Source organism: Lolium rigidum, chromosome 1 (assembly GCF_022539505.1).
Source record: "Lolium rigidum isolate FL_2022 chromosome 1, APGP_CSIRO_Lrig_0.1, whole genome shotgun sequence".
NCBI classification, from domain to species: domain Eukaryota; kingdom Viridiplantae; phylum Streptophyta; class Magnoliopsida; order Poales; family Poaceae; genus Lolium; species Lolium rigidum.
The window spans coordinates 146,486,147-146,506,043 of record NC_061508.1 but is presented as its reverse complement, the minus strand read 5'-3'; positions in this window follow the sequence as shown (position 1 = coordinate 146,506,043).

The following is a 19,897-nucleotide window of genomic DNA, read 5'->3' as shown; positions in this document are numbered from 1 at the left end:
TGATTTTTTTCGCGGAGATACCAAATCGCGGAGATACCAATTACACCCAGCCTCTGTAACAACATCATGCTCTAATGACATAAAGGATGCATTCAGCTAGAAAAGAGAAAAAGAATTACAGAAAAGAAAGGTCCCGCTACAGAGATCTTCACGGATCGGTAAGATAACGAGATCACAAGGTGACTAGCAAGTAGGGAATGTGATAAAACCCAAAGTAGAAACACCAATGTGCCAGCATTTTGATCGGAATGAGCTCAAGCCGACTATGCACTCATTAAAAACGTTTCTCACTCGTCTGTTCCGCCGATCCAATACAATCCGAGAGAAAAGATTAGAGCAAGATGATGTCTTGAGCTCCACATAAGGTGCACTTGAATTCTACTCCACGAGGAGGATGGACTTAGTCTTGACCGGTCCGGGTGCTCTCGAGTGTGCACCCGGATTGTCTGGTTCTTCTAGCCCGCATGTCGGCATTGTTTCCTTCCCTTGGTGATCCTTTCCCATTCCGGAGTCCTTGTTTCTCCTTTGTGTGTTTGTGCCCATTGTCTTCATACCTTAGTATAGAAAAGGATCCAAGCATTGTCTGGTTAAGGTCTTCTTTAATTATACGAAGCCTTGACCGTCCCCCTCTCTCACTTCAGTTCCAGAGGGCGATTTCTTGGGCGTTCCCTGGTCGTCCCGCTCACTTGCCGGGGATTCGCGGGATCCCTCCCTCTCCGGTGGCTGCTTCGGCAGCGGGAGGGTGGAGGATCCCCAGATCGTGGCTTGAACATAGCTAGGTCGTCTAGGGTTCTAGCCGGTGGCGTCATGAAGGTGGCGATGCTGGCGGGCCGGCTTTTGGCGGCGGTGCTCTTCCCCTCTGCTGGTGGTGGTCCTCGGAGCACTGCTGCTGAGCGCTTGCCTGCCCGGTGCTTGGCGGTCTTCGGATCCGGTGAGTGCCTCGCTCCACTTCCATATCGGAGCTTGCGGTGGATCTAGAGCATTGTGGTGGATGAATCGAAGCGTCGCGACGATGTCGGCGGTCCAAGGAGCAGGCTCTTCGAAGTCGTTGTTCGATGACTTCCCGCTGCTGGGGAGCTATTTCCGAATCAAGTTCATCAGAGGAGCAGTAGCGACGCGGCGTGCCATCGACTCGTCTTGGTCGCCGCCGGCGGATTCGGGGTCTAGTTGGCCTTATCTGTAATTTTCTCTTTGTTGCTGGACATATCTGTAAGATCATTGCTCTAATGTCATCTTCTCTTTCACGCAAAAAAAAGGTCTTCTTTAATTGAAATGCTTGAATACTACTAGAAACTTAGTTTAATTACATCAAGGAAACACAAAACATTATTTCTAGGAGATTTAAATGTGTAGATTTTTTAACTAAAATGTAGTGTAAAAGAGTCTGTGAAAAGTTTATATAAAATTTAATCCTACACCTGAAAAGTCTTCGCATGTATGAAGAATTCCTAAGTATTTTAAACGTCCGGTCCGAATCCTTTGCACCAAAGTGTCGCTAATATTCTAGCGCCCCTCGGTGAAATTGTTAAAACGCTGCATGGTGAGTGATTGGTGAACTTGAGAAGGAAACACGCAGCGATGGAATCGAGTGCATTGTAAGTTTCAAACAACGTGCGCGTGCACGCTGTGTTTGTTTTTCCGGAGGCCTGGCCAACTGACCTGGGGATGTGTGTGGCGTGCGTTCACCGATCGCCAGCACCACCGTCCATCGCCCATCGCCCAAGCGGAAACACAAAAGGCTAGCGAGCGAGCAAAGCGAGGGATCTGGATCGGAGTCGGCAGCGCTTTCCGCCGTTCCATGCAAGCAAACTTGGCCTCTTGCGCCGCCGCCCACCTGGTTGCTCACCATCTCCTTTTCCTCTTGAATGGATCATCTGAGGACGAGAGCAAAAATATGAGACGACGAACTCCCATCCGATCCGTAATACTAATATAATACTTGTCGCTCAAATAAGTAAATATACTCTTTCCATATTATGAAACTTATCTTAAATTTTGTCTACATTTAGATGTAACTAGAGAGTAAATAGCATCTAGATATATTCAAATTTTGACAAACCTCTGACATATTTTATGGGACAAAGCTACGGACGGAACGCAACAAATGCAAACCACGGCGTGGGATGCGAGATATGTTACTCACCTCTCCGACCGCCCGCTTCAATTCTCATTGTCATCAACCTTTGAGCTCGCGGCCGACGGCACCAGATTTACCGTCACCAACATCTACGCACCTTGTGACCGCGAGCGACGTGACGACTTCCTCTCCGAGATGCGGTCGCTCGCTGACCTGGACTCCGACCCTTGGCTCCTGGTGGGAGACTTTAACATCGCCCGATATGCCGAGGACCGAAACAACGACAACTTTGATGTTCCCGCCGCGGCCGGTCTGAATGACCTTATTGATGAGCTCGCTCTGCAGGAACTACCGCTGCTGGATCGCAGATATACTTGGACAAACTCCCGAGACACACCCACCCTAGTGCGACTGGATCGCGCTTTCATTAATCTCGGGTGGGGGAGCCGCCTCTTCAATTCGACTCTACACTCGCTTATTCGTACCACCTCAGATCATGTGGCCCTCTTGCTCTCTGCTTCCTCCCGCGCGCCCAAATCACAGATCTTCAGGTATGAGAAAACTTGGGCGTTTTCTCCCGAATACAGGGCCCTTGTGGCCTCCGTTTGGGCCCGACCCCAGAACAGATTTCCGCCCCGGGCCTCTCTGAGACTTTGTAATGCGCTGAAATGGGTCCGTGCTGAATCCAAGCGTTGGGCGAAACAGCGCCGCCGACCCGCTGAGGTAGTCTCCAATTGCAGAAGGGTCCTGGAACTTCTTGACTTGGTTGAAGAACTACGACCGCTTCGGGCCCCCGAAAATCTCTTAAGGGACCGTGTGCGGCTGCACCTTTCGCGGGAATACAAAATCCTCAGTGCCTACTGGAAACAACGCTTCACCTTCCGTCTATGCCGTCTTGGGGAAGACAACACTAAATTTTTTCACGCTTGTGCCTCTACGCGCCTCAGGAAAAATCAAATCAAGGTCTTGCATGATGGAGATAGGGTCGTGTACAACCACGCCGAGAAAGCGGAATTGCTGCGGGATTTCTACGTCAGCCTCCTAGGCACCTCCACCCCTCCAATTTGGGATTTTGACCTTGGCTCTGTCATGCACAGGGTTGCTGGCTTGCAGGACCTGGAAAAACCTTTCACCATCCAAGAAGCTAAGGAAGCCGTCTGGTCTATGTGCACGGACAGTAGCCCCGGCCCTGACGGTTTCAGACCCGCCTTCTTCCGCACTTTCTGGGACGTGGTCCGTCAAGACCTCATGGCCTTCCTCCAGGATTTCTACGATGGGGTGGCCACCCTTGACGGTGTTAACCGAGCTTTTATTTCCCTAATCCCGAAGAAGGATGTCGTGCTCACTGCAGACGGCTTTCGCCCCATCTCCCTACAGAACTGCGTCATGAAGATTGTCACCAAAATCCTCACCTCGAGACTCCAGCACTTCATTGAGCGCCTCATTTCCTTTGAGCAATCCGGATTTGTCAAGGGGCGAAGCATAGTTGACAACTTCCTATATGCGGCGGATGTGGTCCAGAGCTGTCAAACCCGCAAAACTCCCGCGGTGGTTCTCAAGTTAGATTTCAAAAAAGCCTTCGACTCTGTCAACTGGGCTGCTTTAGACGCCATCCTAGAAGCACGCGGCATCGGTCCCCTCTTCAGATCATGGATTTCCTCTATCCTTACCACTGGACGGACTGCGATCCTGCTCAACGGGGTCCCGGGGCGATGGATCTCTTGCAAAAATGGACTGCGCCAAGGCGACCCGCTGTCCCCGTACCTGTACCTCGCTGTCGCCGACCTGCTCCCCTGCCTTATTGCCATGGAAAGTTCTGAGGAACGGCTCTTGCACCCCCTCGTCGATGACCTCCCCTGCCCGGTCATCCAATACGCCGACGACACGCTGTTGATTTTGCGGGCCGAGCACTCGCAGGTCCGTCGTCTCAAGGCGATCCTTGACCTCTTCTCGCACGCGACTGGCCTACACATCAACTTCCACAAGAGTACCTTCGTCCCTGTTGGTGGGGTCCCGTATGGCCTGGCTTCGGAGCTTGCCGGCATCCTTGGCTGCCCCGTATCGTCCTTCCCCCAGACTTATTTGGGGCTGCCTCTATCAGACCATAAGTTACCCGCCTCAGCGCTGGAATTTCTGTCCGTCAAGATCTCCAAGCGCATACCGGGCTGGCGCACGTCCCTGCTCCCCATTGGCGGCCGCCTCACGCTCACTAACGCGGTTCTGTCCGCTCTACCCTCATTCGCGATGTCTGTCCTGCCCATCCCAAAAGGGGCTCTTGTGAAGATGGACAGACCCCGACGCGCGATGTTCTGGAAGGCTCAAGAGAAATGCTCAGGCGGCGACTGCCAGGTCGCCTGGGACTACGTTTGTCGGCTACGATCTGAAGGCGGACTTGGCATTGTGGACCTTGGCCTTCAAAACAAGTGCCTCTTGCTAAAAGTCCTACACGGTCTCTTCACTGGGCGCGACTCGCCTTGGACCAGATGGGTGAAGCGTAGCTACCTCTGTGACCACCCCCACGCGGCCACTCCCGCCTGGAAGAGCTTCCAGGCGCTCATTCCTTTGTACCGCTCTATTACTAGAGTGGCACCCTGCGACGGGCGCTCGACCTCCCTCTGGCATGACTCTTGGTGCCCACTGGGCCCCCTGTCTGCGGCCCTTCCTGCAGCTTTCTCTCACTGCCTCCGCCCCCTTGCCACCATCGCTGATACCCTCGAGGGCGGGGGCGTTGCGATCCCCCTTACCCACCGTTTGACTGCTGCTGCCTCTGGTGAGATCGACTTTGTGCGTACGTGCCTCTCCCGGATCTCCCTCAGCACGACGCCAGACACCCGTACCATCGCTCTCGGCCCCTCCGCTGACTTCGTCACTGGGAACGTCTATCGGCCCCTGCACTCCTCGGGATGCGTCGTCCCCGGCCAAGACATCAACTGGGACTGCTTCGCGCCGCTCAAAGTTCGGGTGTTCTTCTGGATTCTACGCCTCCAAAAAACCAGAACCCGTGCGATGCTACACCGCCTAGGGTGTGTGCTCTCCCCCGATTGTCCGTTTTGCCCCGGCCACACAGAGAGCATCGTGCACCTCTTCGTTCGCTGCCCGCGCCTCCGGGCTTTGTGGGACATCGTCTCCCCCTCGAGGGGTCCCCGCGGTGATGATGATCTACCAACCCTCCTTGATGGCCTCTCTAGAGATCTCCCACATATGCACAAGAGGGCGCGGAACACTGTCATCCTGGCTCTCCTATGGTCCATTTGGAAGTCCCGGAACAGGATGGTCTTCGACGCAGTCCACATGCCTACCGCCCGGGTGATCGCTTTGGTCGTCGACCACCTCCGCTTATGGGTCGTCCGCGCCTCTCCTAGGGTCGACACGGGTCCCCTGTTGGCCTGGTGCCAGTCAATCTCCTAGCTTCTCCCTCAATGTATCCCCCTATCCTCCCCCCCCCCCTTTTTTTGTACACCTTGGGCGCGGTATGCCGCCCCAGACCCAGGGGATGTTGTCTCTTTGCAGCCTCCCCCCTGGCGTCGCTACTTGTATTCCTGATTTTTAATGAAAAATGAAGTTCAGGTGGGCAAATCGCCCCCCGTTGATTTCTCAAAAAAAAAAAAACAAATGCAAACCACGCATCTCCAGAAATTTGGTACTACCCCTCCGGTCATATTTAATTGATTCAGATTTAGTATAAAGTTATACTAAATTCGAGTCAATTAAAAGAGACCGAAGGGAGTACTTATCAAGATTCACAAATTAGTCTGGCCGGTGTTCTTTTTTGTCTTAAACAAAATTTGAAAATAGTTTATCTGAAATTTTCGAATTTGTCATGTACATTTTTGTCGTCTAAGCAAAATTTGAACTTGTAAACAACATGCCGTAAATATTTAGGGCTACAGAGCAGGAGAAGTATATGAGAGTACAATATGATTTGAAAACACGTGTAAATTGAAACATTTGAGAATAATCCAGTTTGAACTTTGGAGGTATGGTCTTTCGCGGTTCTTTGGTCCGAGTTTTAGAGGACAGATGATACCTAAAAGGTGGATCTATGAATGGTGACTTCAATGTCTTCAACGTGGTCTTTTGTTTTAACAGATATCTTTATTATTAGTGGATCGACAAAATCTGATCATTTTGCTAAAAAAAGGTACAATCAGAAAGTCTAATCGGAGTAACCAATTGTTGAATTATTCGCATTTTAAAATTAATTTAACCTATACTAATGACATGGCATGGCTGATAGCAAGATTAACTAGCATAGGAAAATTAGCATGTGACCAATCAACAGATACATCTACCATACATTTTTTCTTTTTATAAAGGGTGCTTCATTACTCAAAAGGTTTAAGCATTACATCCAGCCTCTGCATAACTAAGATATGCACAGCCGTTCAAAGTATCAAAAGGATTGAATTAAAGATTTCAAAATAAACGCTAGAGAAATCGGCACAGCCTAAAAAGCCTGAAGACGCCTATTATGTTGCCACCCATGTTGGGAAATAAACTCCTTCGCCGTGTTCTTCAATCGTGTAGACACCCCCGTACAGAGGTCGCGATCCTCCAAACGCTGGAGTGACGACCATGAACGGGGCAAAGCCGTAGCTAAAGCCGTACAGAGGTCGCGATCCTCCAAACAACCTGCAAGAGAGAAGAATTTTGTCATTAAAAACATTGCCATTTCAACATAGCTAAAGCGACCATATAACAGCAATCGCTCCCATCCCGATAAGCGTTTTATACCTAGTGTCAACCCCGTTCAGCCAATGGACGAAAATATTTGCAACGCTACGGGGAGAATATAAGGTTGAACCTATCTGAATGATTGGCCATATAGACCTAGCAACTCGACAACTGAAGAAAAGATGTTTTATTATCTCTTATTCATGACAAAAAACACATTTCGTACAACCATGCCAATTGCGTTTGGCAAGGTTATCTTTAGTGAGAATCATACCCCGACGAAGATACCATGCAAATACTTTTTGTTTTCAGAGGTATCTTCATCTTCTAGATGGATTTGTTATTAACAACCAGTTATCACCCCCTGAACTAGCTGGATTGAAGCTAATCGCAATAGCAGTTCATTCCATGAAGCCAGCCTGGGGCCAATAAGATCACGCCTGAACGACCTAGAGGGTGGAGAGGTTTCCATCACCTTCTGTAAGGTATCTCCTTTATGATGAACAATATTGTATAAAGCCGGATATTATTCTCGAAAAGTAGTTGTACCCATGAAAGGACACGGATGTCGCCTAGACGGGGGCTGAATAGGCGGTTTAAAACTTTTACGAGATGGGCTTAACAAATGCGGAATAAAACTATCGTTTACTTTGTCAAGCCCAAATCCTATATGTTATGGTTCACCTATGTGCACCAACAACTTATGCTAAGCAATACAAGCAACTATGTGATAGCAAGATATATAACTTCAAGCACGATGGCTATCACAAGGTAAAGTGCATAAGTAAAGAGCTCGGGTATAGAGATAACCGAGGCACGCGGGAGACGAAGATATATCCCGAAGTTCACACTCTTGCGAGTGCTAATCTCCGTTGGAGAGGTGCGGTGGCTTAGTGCTCCCGAACGCCACAAGAGGCTCACCTTGAGGTGTGGTTGCTCGATGCACACTAACGTCACAAAGGCCTCACCCCAAGATGCGGTACTCACACCACACACCGAACGCCACGAAGGCGCCTCACCTTATTCTCCGGTGACTCTCGCCACAAAGGCCTAGGTCACGGTTCCACTAAGGGATTTCCTTCGAGGCGGAAACCGGGCCTTACACAAAGGTTGGGGCACACATCCACAACTTAATTGGAGGCTCCCAACAAATCGCCACAAAGGCCTAGAGTAACAACCTTCTTGCTTTCACCACCACGAATCACCGTGGAGAACTCAAACCGATACACCAAATGCAATGGCAAGAACACCACAAAGATGCTCAAGTCCTTCTCTCTCAAATTACAACAAAGCTACAAAAGCTATTGGGGGAATAAGAGAGGAAGAACAAAGAGGAGAACACAAAATTCTCCAAGATCTAGATCCCAAAGATTCACTCACTAAGAGATGATATGGTTTGGTCAAAGTGTGGATCTAGATCTCCTCTCTCTTTTCCCTCAAAAAGGGGGCAAGAATCATGGAGGGATAGAGAGATAGGGCAAGCTTCTCAAGATCAACAATGGAGGAGAGAGAGTGGAAGAAGCACCAGCCCAAGGAGGAAGAAGGGGGGTATTTATACCCCCCTCCCCCCAAGAAAATCGAGCCGTTGGGACAAATCGAGGGCCGGATTATCCGGTGTAAGTTAGGGCCGGATAATCCACCCCCCCTGAAATATCCGCCTGGGAAAATCCGGGCAAAAGTCCGGCCAAAAATCCGGCCCCTGTCCAGTATCACTGAGCCACTTCGCCAAAAGTCCTTAGCCGATTTTCAGGGGCCGGATATTTTGCAAATATCCGGCCCGGAAAATCCGGCCTGGTGATATAGACCTACTACCTTGTAAAATCCAAAACTTAAGATTGGTAGCTCCGAATAGAGAGAAACCAATTTTGTTGGAAAGAGGACGACAAGAGCATACCCAATTTTGTTGAAAATATGGAAACTAGTGGGGGTGATTTTCTATAATATTTAGAGGTGCAACACCTCAACATGAGAAACCGAGAAAATCACCAAACTCGAAAACGCAACAAGTGATCTATGCGAAATCCGTTTTCGATGAACTAGAGATTGTCATGAGAATAAGCACAAGCTCTAAAACATCACATGGATAAGATCCAAGAAAGATGATGCAAGGATGCAAAGGTTTGAGCTCTCTCCGAACGATACGATCGAGTTACTCACTCGAGAGCCCTCTTGATAGTATGGCAACTAAACTATAAACCGGTCTCCAACTACACTATGAGACCGGTGAGAAAAAAACCCTATCAAGAGCAAACCTTATACTTGCGCATTCCACTTGAGCTCGATGATGACGATCTTGATCTCAACAAGATGGAACGCCTTTCTTGATTGTGCTTGCTTGACGAAGTCTTGTGGATTGCTCCCCCATAATCCACCATGGGAGAGCTTCTTCTTCGGCGCATCTTCACATATCCATGATCACCATATGGATTGCTCCCCCATAATCCACCATTGGAGAGCTTCTTCTTTAGCGCATGTTCACATCTCCATGATCACCATATGGATGGCAAGAGTCAAGCAAAGGATCTCTTCGAGATGGCTCATCTTGATCTTGCACTTCATTTCGTTGATGTATTGAAGTTAACCTTGAGAGCTCACTTCATCTTCATCTTCAAGACATACTTGACACATGATCTTCTTCATTTGCTTCTTATTGCAATCTTGAAGCCAACATATGGTTCAAGCATTGCCTATGAACAACTCTTCATCTTCATCTAACTTGAGGGCTCACTTCATCTTCATCTTCATCTTCAAGACATACTTGACACTTGATATCCTTCATCAATTTCTTCTTCTTGCAACCTTGAAGCCAACATATGGTTCAAGCATTGCCTATGGACAACTCCTACAAATATAACTCAATGCAAACATTAGTCCATATGGATTGTCATTAATTACCAAAACCACACATGGGGGCTCCATGCACTTTCAACCCAACCACCTGTCCTCCCAGATATCTCATATATCTAGGTTGCATATGAAGTAATCAACGGTGTTGAGTACCAACAATAACGTGACAACAAGATAGGTATCTCTATGCCACAATATTTGATTTGGCGTAAGCCAGCAAGACCAGGTTGTATAGTCAAAGTACTTGTAGTCAAGTCTACTGTAATCCCTACTGTCTAATATAGATTCAATTTTACCGGCAAAAAAAAAGTAGTTGCTCATTGTCGTGAAGGAAGTGCAAGTTCTCTACATGTGTGCATGTGGTCATAAGGGGGAGGGGCTAGATATACAGAATTCCTTTAAGAAACGGTAATGGGCATGGGGGGAGGGGCTGACTTCAACATAGCTCCGCCGCTATTTAGGAAGACGAGCGAGAGGGAATCTTTTTATAAGTTGCTCTAAAATCACTCCACTCTCTGTATGTGGCAAAATTGTACACATGACATACAACTATACATGGTTTTTTTAAAAGAATTTCATGATTCTATGTACAATGCGGGATGTTTAGATTGGCGGTTAGAAAAAAATGAACCTATTAAAATCGGTGCTTAAGAAAAAGTTGATTTCCATTCCTAAGCACCACTCTGAGCACCTTGAATTATACATGGGCCTAAAACGCCACGCGGAATGTGTGTTTCATATTGAAACACATGCGAGCTCCCCCACAGCCCTACCCCACCCCACAACAAAAAGAGAAATTTTTAGAATTGAAGACGTGACCTTGTTTGACTCCTTTGACGTCCCCGTAATTCGTTCTATAACCGAAATTATTCGACAAAAATCTCGATTCTCCCGTGAAGAAAATAAAAGTACATATCATGTATTGTAGCATCAGAACAGGCTCTTAATTATGCGTTAACCGGAAAATGTGCTAGTTATTTTCGAGATAAAAAAGGCACTGTATCACTCTATTAGAAATACCGAAGGAACAACAAATAGAGAAACAAAACTAACAATGTGCTAGTTAACTAGCCCCCGCGTCGCCTGTGGACCTATTTTTTCTAAACCAAATAAACTTATCAGCTAACTAGTGTAGTTATTTAAAAAAAACAAGGCAAAAGATTTGCCATTTTCATTGATTAAGATGAAGTTTTATATAAGTGTTACAAACCCAAAACTTGAAGAAAGCCTACTCTCGTGGCATTACACTACTTAACGCTTTTGCCCCCGCGAAGCTCCACATTGTCACCTCTTCTTTAACTCTTGCAACCGACGTGGCAACGGTAGATGTGCTATTCCGAAACACGCGAGCATTCCGCTCCTTCCAAATTTCCCAAGACATCAACATCGCAAGAGAGGCCATAGCTTTCCTTCCATGAGCATGTTTATGGATCTCTTCACTCCACCACTTCTTGACGGAGCGCCGAACATGTGTTGGAGATATGCCCAAGAGGCAATAATAAAATGGTTATTATAATATAACTTTATGTTTATGATAATGTTTACATACCATGCTATAAATTGTATTAACTGAAACATTGATACATGTGTGTTATGTGAACAACAAGGAGTCCCTAGTAAGCCTCTTGTATAACTAGCTTGTTGATTAATAGATGATCATGGTTTCGTGATCATGAACATTGGATGTTATTAATAACAAGATTATGTCATTAATGAATGATGCAATGGACACACCCAATTAAGCGTAGCATAAGATCACGTCATTAAGTTCATTTGCTATAAGCTTTCGATACATAGTTACCTAGTCCTTCGATCATGAGATCATGTAAATCACTTATACCGGAAGGGTACTTTGATTACATCAAACGCCACTGCGTAAATGGGTGGTTATAAAGGTGGGACTAAGTTTCTGGAAAGTATGAGTTGAGGCATATGGATCAATAGTGAGATTTGTCCATCCCGGTGACGGATAGATATACTCTGGGCCCTCTCGGTGGAATGTCGTCTAATTAGCTTGCAAGCATATGAATGGTTCATAAGAGACCACATACCATGGTACGAGTAAAGAGTATTTGTCAGGAGACGAGGTTGAACAAGGTATAGAGATACCGATGATCAAACCTCGGACAAGTAAAATATCGCGTGATAAAGGAAATCGGTGTCGTATGTGAATGGTTCATTCGATCACTAAAGTCATCGTTGAATATGTGGGAGCCATTATGGATCTCCAGATCCCGCTATTGGTTATTGGTCGGAAAGAGGTCTCAACCATGTCTACATAGTTCACGAACCGTAGGGTGACACACTTAAGGTTTGATGTCGTTTAAGTAGATATGGAATATGGAATGGAGTTCGAAGTTTTGTTCGGAGTCTCGGATGGGATCCAGGACATCACGAGGAGTTCCGGAATGGTCCGGAGAATAAGATTCATATATAGGAAGTCACTTTCCAAGTTTGGAAATGATCCGGTGCATTTATGGAAGGTTCTAGAAAAGTCCGGAAGAAATCACCATGGAAAGTGGAGTCCCGGAGGGACTCCACATAGCTTGGCCGGCCAGCCTAAGGAGGAGGAGTCCCAGGTGGACTCCACCCTATGGTGGCCGGCCACCCCCCCAAGGAAGGGGTGGGAGTCCCACCTTGAGTGGGATTCCCCCCTTGGGTAGGTTTCCCACCTTATGGCAAGTTCTTGAGTTGGGGTCTTATTCGAAGACTTGGAGTCTAACTCTTGGGGGTTCCACCTATAAAAAGAGGGACAAGGGGAGGGTGGCCGGCCACTCTAGCCTCCACCTTGGCCGCATCCCTTTGAGGGCCAGCGCCCAAGCCCCCTCTCCCAAACCCTAGCGCCCCTCCTCCACCAGCTCTCCCGCATACGCTTAGCGAAGCTCCGTGATGTCTACTCACGCTTCTCTTCCTGTAGACAGTGTTGGGCCTCCAAGAGCAGAGGTTTGTAGAACAGCAGCAAGTTTCCCTTAAGTGAATCACCCAAGGTTTATCGAACTCAGGGAGGAAGAGGTCAAAGATATCCCTCTCAAGCAACCCCGCAATCATGATACAAGAAGTCTCTTGTGTCCCCAACACACCTAATACACTTGTCGGATGTATAGGTGCACTAGTTCGGCGAAGAGATAGTGAAATACAAGTGGTATGAATGAATATGAGCAGTAGTAACGGCGCCGAGAAAATAGCTTGCTCGGCGTGCGATTGATGGTAGTAATATTGCAGGAAGTAAAGATGCGAGTAAAACGAGTAAATAAGCGATGATTGCGGTATTTGAAAACAAGGCCTAGGGATCATACTTTCACTAGTGGACACTCTCAACATTGATCACATAATAAAACCACTCTACACTCTCTTGTTGGATGATGAACACCATTAATTGTGTAGGGCTACAAGAGCACCTCAATGCCAGAGTTAAAAAGCTCCACAACATTCGATGTTCATATTTAAATAACCTTAGAGTGCATGATAAACCAACGCAATTATACCGAGTACTAACATAGCATGCACACTGTCACCTTCAAGCTATGAAAGGGGGAATAGATCACATCAATACTATCATAGTAATAGTTAACTTAATAATCTACAAGAGATCACAATCATAAGCTACGCCAAGTACTACATGATGCACACATTGTCACCATTACATCATGGAGGAGGAATAGACTACGTTAATAACATCACTAGAGTAGCACATAGATTAATAGTGATATAAAGCACATTGTAATCATAAAGGAATATAAATAAGCACTTCACTATGCTATTCTGAATTACTCTCTGGCAAGATAACGAACACTAATTCATCATGTAGGCAAACCTTAAAGATGTATTCCCAAGTACTAATAAACACCCCACGCTGTCACTCGTGAGCATTCATAGGAGGTACTAACACACCACAATTTCATAGAGACATCCAACTCAAATCATAACTCGGTGAATAAGTATTCTGTGAAATATAGCCTAAGAGACCCACATGGTGCACACACTCGTCACCTTTACACACGTGGGACAAGGAGTCTCCGGAGATCACATAAGTAAAATCCACTTGAATAGCATAACGACATCTAGATTACAAAGCTCATCATATGGATCTCAATCATGTAAGGCAGCTCATGAGATCATTGTATTGAAGTACAGGGGAGAGAGAGATTAACCACATAGCTACCGGTACAGCCCTTAGCCTCGATGTTGGCTTCGCGATGGCGGCGGCTCTGGAAGGTTTCTCGTACCGTGGCTTATTCGTCTCGATGTTTTAGGTCAGGGAGCTTTAAATAGGCGAAGAGGCGGAGTCGGAGGGGCCACGGGGCCACCACACAATAGGGGGGCGCGCCCCCCCTTGGGCCGCGCCGGCCACCTGTGTGGGCCCCCCAGGGCTCCCCTCTGGTGCCTCTCCGGTGTTCTGGAAGCTTCGTGGAATTATAAGATGCTGGGCGTTGATTTCGTCCAATTCCGAGAATATTTCCTTACTAGGATTTATGAAACCAAAAACAGCAGAAAACAGGAACTGGCACTTCGGCATCTCGTCAATAGATTAGTGCCGGAAAATGCATAATAATGACATATAATGTGTATAAAACATGTGAGTATCATCATAAAAGTAGCATGGAACGTAAGAAATTATAGATACGTTTGAGACGTATCAAGCATCCCCAAGCTTAGTTCCTACTCGCCCTCGAGTAGGTAAACGATAACAAAGATAATTTCTTAAGTGGCATGCTATCATAATCTTGATCAATACTATTGTAAAGCATATGAGATGAATGCAGCGATTCAAAGCAATGGTAAAGACAATGAGTAAACAACTGAATCATATAGCAAAGACTTTTCATGAATAGTACTTTCAAGACATGCATCAATAAGACTTGCATAAGAGTTACTCATAAAGCAATAGATTCAAAGTAAAAGGCATTGAAGCAACACAAAGGATGATTAAGTTTCAGAAATTGCTTTCAACTTGTAACATGTATATCTCATGGATAGTTGTCAACATAAAGCAATATAACAAGTGCAATAAGTAAACATGTAAGAATCAATGCACACAGTTGACACAAGTGTTTGCTTCTAAGATAGGTAAACTGACTCAACAATAAAGTAGAAGAATGGCCCTTCGCAGAGGGAAGCATGGATTAATATTTTTGTGCTAGAGCTTTTATTTTGAAAACATAGAAACAATTTTGTCAACGGTAGTAATAAAGCATATGTGTTATGTATAAGACATCTTATAAGTTGCAAGCCTCATGCATAGATTACCAATAGTGCTCGCACCTTGTCCTAATTAGCTTGGATTAACATGGATTATCATTGCATAGCATATGTTTCAACCAAGTGTCACAAAGGGGTACCTCTATGCCGCATGTACAAAGGTCTAAGGAGAAAGCTCGCATTGGATTTCTCGCTTTTGATTATTCTCAACTTAGACATCCATACCGGGACAACATAGACAACGGATAATGGACTCCTCTTTAATGCATAAGCATTCAACAATAGATAATATTCTCATAGGAGATTAAGGATTAATGTCCAAACTGAAACTTCCACCATGGATCATGGCTTTAGTTAGCGGCCCAATGTTCTTCTCTAACAATATGCATACTCAAACCATATGATCATGAAAATCGCCCTTACTTCAGACAAGACGAACATGCATAGCAACTCACATGATATTCAACAAAGGTAAAAGCGTTGATGGCGTCCCCAGAAACATGGTTACCGCTCAACAAGCAACTTATTAAGAAATAAGATACATAGCTACATATTCTTCACCACAATAGTTTTTAAGGCTATTTTTCCCATGAGCTATATATTGCAAAGACAAAGGAATAGAATTTTTAAAGGTAGCACTCAAGTAATTTACTTTGGAATGGCAGAGAAATACCATGTAGTAGGTAGGTATGGTGGACACAAATGGCATAGTTTTTGGCTCAAGGATTTGGATGCACGAGAAGAATTCCTATCAATACAAGGCTAGGCTAGCAAGGTTGTTTGAAGCAAACTCAAGTATAAAACGGTGCAGCAAGACTCACATATGAACATATTGTAAGTATTATAAGACTTTACATCGTCTCCTTGTTGTTCAAACACCTTAACCAGAAAATATCTAGACTCTAGAGACCAATCATGCAAACCAAATTTTAACAAGCTCTATGTAGTTCTTCATTAATGGGTGCAAAGTACATGATGCAAGAGCTTAAATATGATCTATATGAGCACAAAAATTGCCAAGTATCAAATTATTCAAGACATTATACCATTTACCACATGCAGCATTTTCTGTTTCCAACCATATAACAATTAACGAAGCGGTTTCAACCTTCGCCATGAACATTAAAGATAAAGCGAAGAACACAAGTGTTCATATGCAACAGCGGAGCATGTCTCTCTCCCACACAAGCATGAATTTATTCAGAGACTGAAAGTAACAAAACGAAAATAAAAGCACACAGACGCTCCAAGTAAAGCACATAAGATGTGACGGAATAAAAATATAGTTTCACTAGAGGTGACCTGATAAGTTGTCGATGAAGAAGGGGATGCCTTGGGCATCCCCAAGCTTAGATGCTTGAGTCTTCTTGAAATATGCAGGTATGAACCACGGGGGCATCCCCAAGCTTAGACTTTTCACTCTTCTTGATCATATTGTATCATCCTCCTCTCTTGATCCTTGAAAACTTCCTCCACACCAAACTCAAAACAAACTCATTAGAGGGTTAGTACATAATAAAAAATTCACATATTCAGAGGTGACATAATCATTCTTAACACTTCTGTACATTGCACAAAGCTACTGAAAGTTAATGGAACAAAGAAATCCATCCAACACAGCAAAAGAGGCAATGCGAAATAAAAGGCAGAATCTGTCAAAACAGAATAGTCCGTAAAGACGAATTTTTTAGAGGCACCAGACTTGCTCAGATAAAAATGCTCAAATTGAATGAAAGTTGCGTACATATCTGAGGATCACTCACGTAAATTGGCAGATTTTTCTGAGTTACCTACAGAGAATACTACTCAAATTCGTGACAGCAAGAAATCTGTTTCTGCGCAGTAATCCAAATCTAGTATTGACTTTACTATCAAAGACTTTACTTGGTACAACAATGCAATAAAATAAAGATAAGGAGAGGTTGCTACAGTAGTAACAACTTCCAAGACTCAAATATAAAACAAAATTGTTGTAGTAAAATAAAAACATGGGTTATCTCCCAAGAAGTGCTTTCTTTATAGCCATTAAGATGGGCTCAGCAGTTTTAATGATGCACTCCCAAGAAACAAGAGTTGAAGCAAAAGAGAGCATCAAAAGCAAGTATGAAACAAATTTAAGCCTAACCCACTTCCTATGGGAAGGAATCTTGTAAATAAACAAATTCATGAAGCATAATGCAACAAGCATAGAAAGATAAAACAAGTGTAACTTCAAAAATTTCAGCATATAGTGAGGTGTTTTAGTAACATGAAAATTTCTACAACCATATTTTCCTATCTCATAATAATATCCAGTAGCATCATGAGCAAACTCAACAATATAACTATCAAATGAAACATTCTTATCATGAGTCTCATGCATAAAATTATTACTCTCCACATAAGCATAGTCAATTTTATTAGTAATAGTGGGAGCAAATTCAACAAAGTAGCTATCATTATTATTCTCATCATCAAATATAGGAGGCATAGTATAATCATAATAAAATTTAACTCCATAGTAGGCGGCACCAGAAGACCACTATCATTATAATCATCATAAATAGGAGGCAAAGTATCATCAAAGAAAATTTTCTCCTCAATGCTTGGGGGACTAAAAATATCATGCTCATCAAAACCAGCTTCCCCAAGCTTAGAACTTTCTATATCATTATCAACAATGGTGTTCAAAGCGTTCATACTAATATCATTGCTACTAGCATGCAAATAAGGTTCCATAGGTTTTTTTAATTTTCGCATCAAACAATCCATGTCTTAACTCAGGAAATAGAATAAAAAGCTCATTGTTATTGTCCATTATGCCTTACTAGTGTAAAACAAGAAACAAAAAGATGCAATTGCAGGATCTAAAGGAAATAGCTTCGAGCACTCACACACCGGCAACAATGCTAGGAAATAGCTTAGTAGTCGGAGGATGTGAATACCTTTTACCTTACCTCCCCGGCAACGGCGCCGTAAAAATAGCTGATGTCTACGGGAGCTTCTATTCTTGTAGACAGTGTTGGGCCTCCAAGAGCAGAGGTTTGTAGAACAGCAGACAAGTTTCCCTTAAGTGGATTACCCAAGGTTTATCGAACTCGGGGAGGAAGAGGTCAAAGATATCCCTCTCATGCAACCCTGCAACCACAAAGCAAGAAGTCTCTTGTGTCCCCAACACACCTAATAGGTGCACTAGTTCGGCGAAGAGATAGTGAAATACAGGTGGTATGAATAAGTAGTAGCAACGGCACCGTAGAAAGCGCTTTTCCCAGGACGGTAAACAAGCAGTAGTAATGCAGCAGTAGTAACGCAGCGATAGTAACGCATGATAAAACAAGTAAACAAGCGATGATAGCAGTATTTAGGAACAAGGCCTAGGGATTAGACTTTCACTAGTGGACACTCTCAACATTGATCACATAACAGATAAATGCATACTCTACACTCTTGTTGGATGATGAACACATTGCGTAGGATTACACGAACCCCCAATGCCGGAGTTAACAAGCTCCACAATAATGCTCATATTTTAGTAACCTTTAGTGTAAGATAGATCAAAAGACTAAACCAAGTACTAGCATAGTATGCACACTGTCACCTTCATGCATATGTAGGAGGAATAGATCACATCAATATTATCATAGCAATAGTTAACTTCGCAATCTACAAGAGATCATGATCATAGCATAAACCAAGTACTAACACGGTGCACACATCTGTCACCTTTGCACACGTGCGGGGAGGAATAAAACTACTTTAATAACATTGCTAGAGTAGCACATAGATAAATTGTGATACAAACACATTGCAATCATAAAGAGATATAAATAAGCACCTCACTATGCCATTCAACGGTGAATAAGTATTCTCGTGAAATATAGCCTAAGAGACCCACACGGTGCACAAACTGTCACCTTTACACACGTGCGACAAGGAGTCTCCTGGAGATCACATAAGTAAAACTCACTTGACTAGCATAATGACATCTAGATTACAAGCATCATCATATGAATCTCAATCATGTAAGGCAGCTCATGAGATTATTGTATTGAAGCACATAGGAGAGAGATGAACCACATAGCTACCGGTACGGCCCCGAGCCTCGATGGAGAACTACTCCCTCCTCATGGGAGCAGCAGCGGTGATGAAGATGGCGGTGGAGATGGCAGCGGTGTCGATGGAGAAGCCTTCCGGGGCACTTCCCCGCTCCGGCAGGGTGCCGGAACAGAGACTCCTGTCCCCCGGATCTTGGCTTCGCGATGGCGGCTGCCTCGGAAGGTTTTCCGTATCGTGGTTCTTCGCATCGGGGGTTTCGCGACGGAGGCTTTATATAGGCGAAGAGGCGGCGCGGGGAGGGTCGAAGGGGTGGCCACACCATGAGGCCGGCGCGGCCAGGGGCCCGGGCCGCGCCACCCTATCATCTCGGGGCCCACAGGGCCCCCTCCGGCGGCTCTCGGGTGTTCCGGATGCTTCCGGTGAAAATAGGAACCCGGGTCTTGATTTCGTCCGATTCGAGAATATTTCGTTACTAGGATTTCTGAAACCAAAAACAGCAGAAAACAGCAACTGACTCTTCGGCATCTTGTTAATAGGTTAGTTCCAGAAAATGCACGAATATGACATAAAGTGTGCATAAAACATGTAGGTATCATCAATAATATGGCATAGAACATAAGAAATTATCGATACGTCGGAGACGTATCAATAGCTTAGTTGCCGGAGTCCGGAGTGTGAGTGCCTTTCACCTTTCCTCCCCGGCAACGGCGCCAGAAAATAGCTTGATGTCTACTCACGCTTCTTTTCCTGTAGACAGTGTTGGGCCTCCAAGAGCAGAGGTTTGTAGAACAGCAGCAAGTTTCCCTTAAGTGAATCACACAAGGTTTATCGAACTCAGGGAGGAAGAGGTCAAAGATATCCCTCTCAAGCAACCCCGCAATCACGATACAAGAAGTCTCTTGTGTCCCCAACACACCTAATACACTTGTCGGATGTATAGGTGCACTAGTTCGGCGAAGAGATAGTGAAATACAAGTGGTATGAATGAATATGAGCGGTAATAGCAGCGTAGTAAGCTTCTTGCGTACGGTTAATCATCAATAATATTACGAAATGCAAAATCAG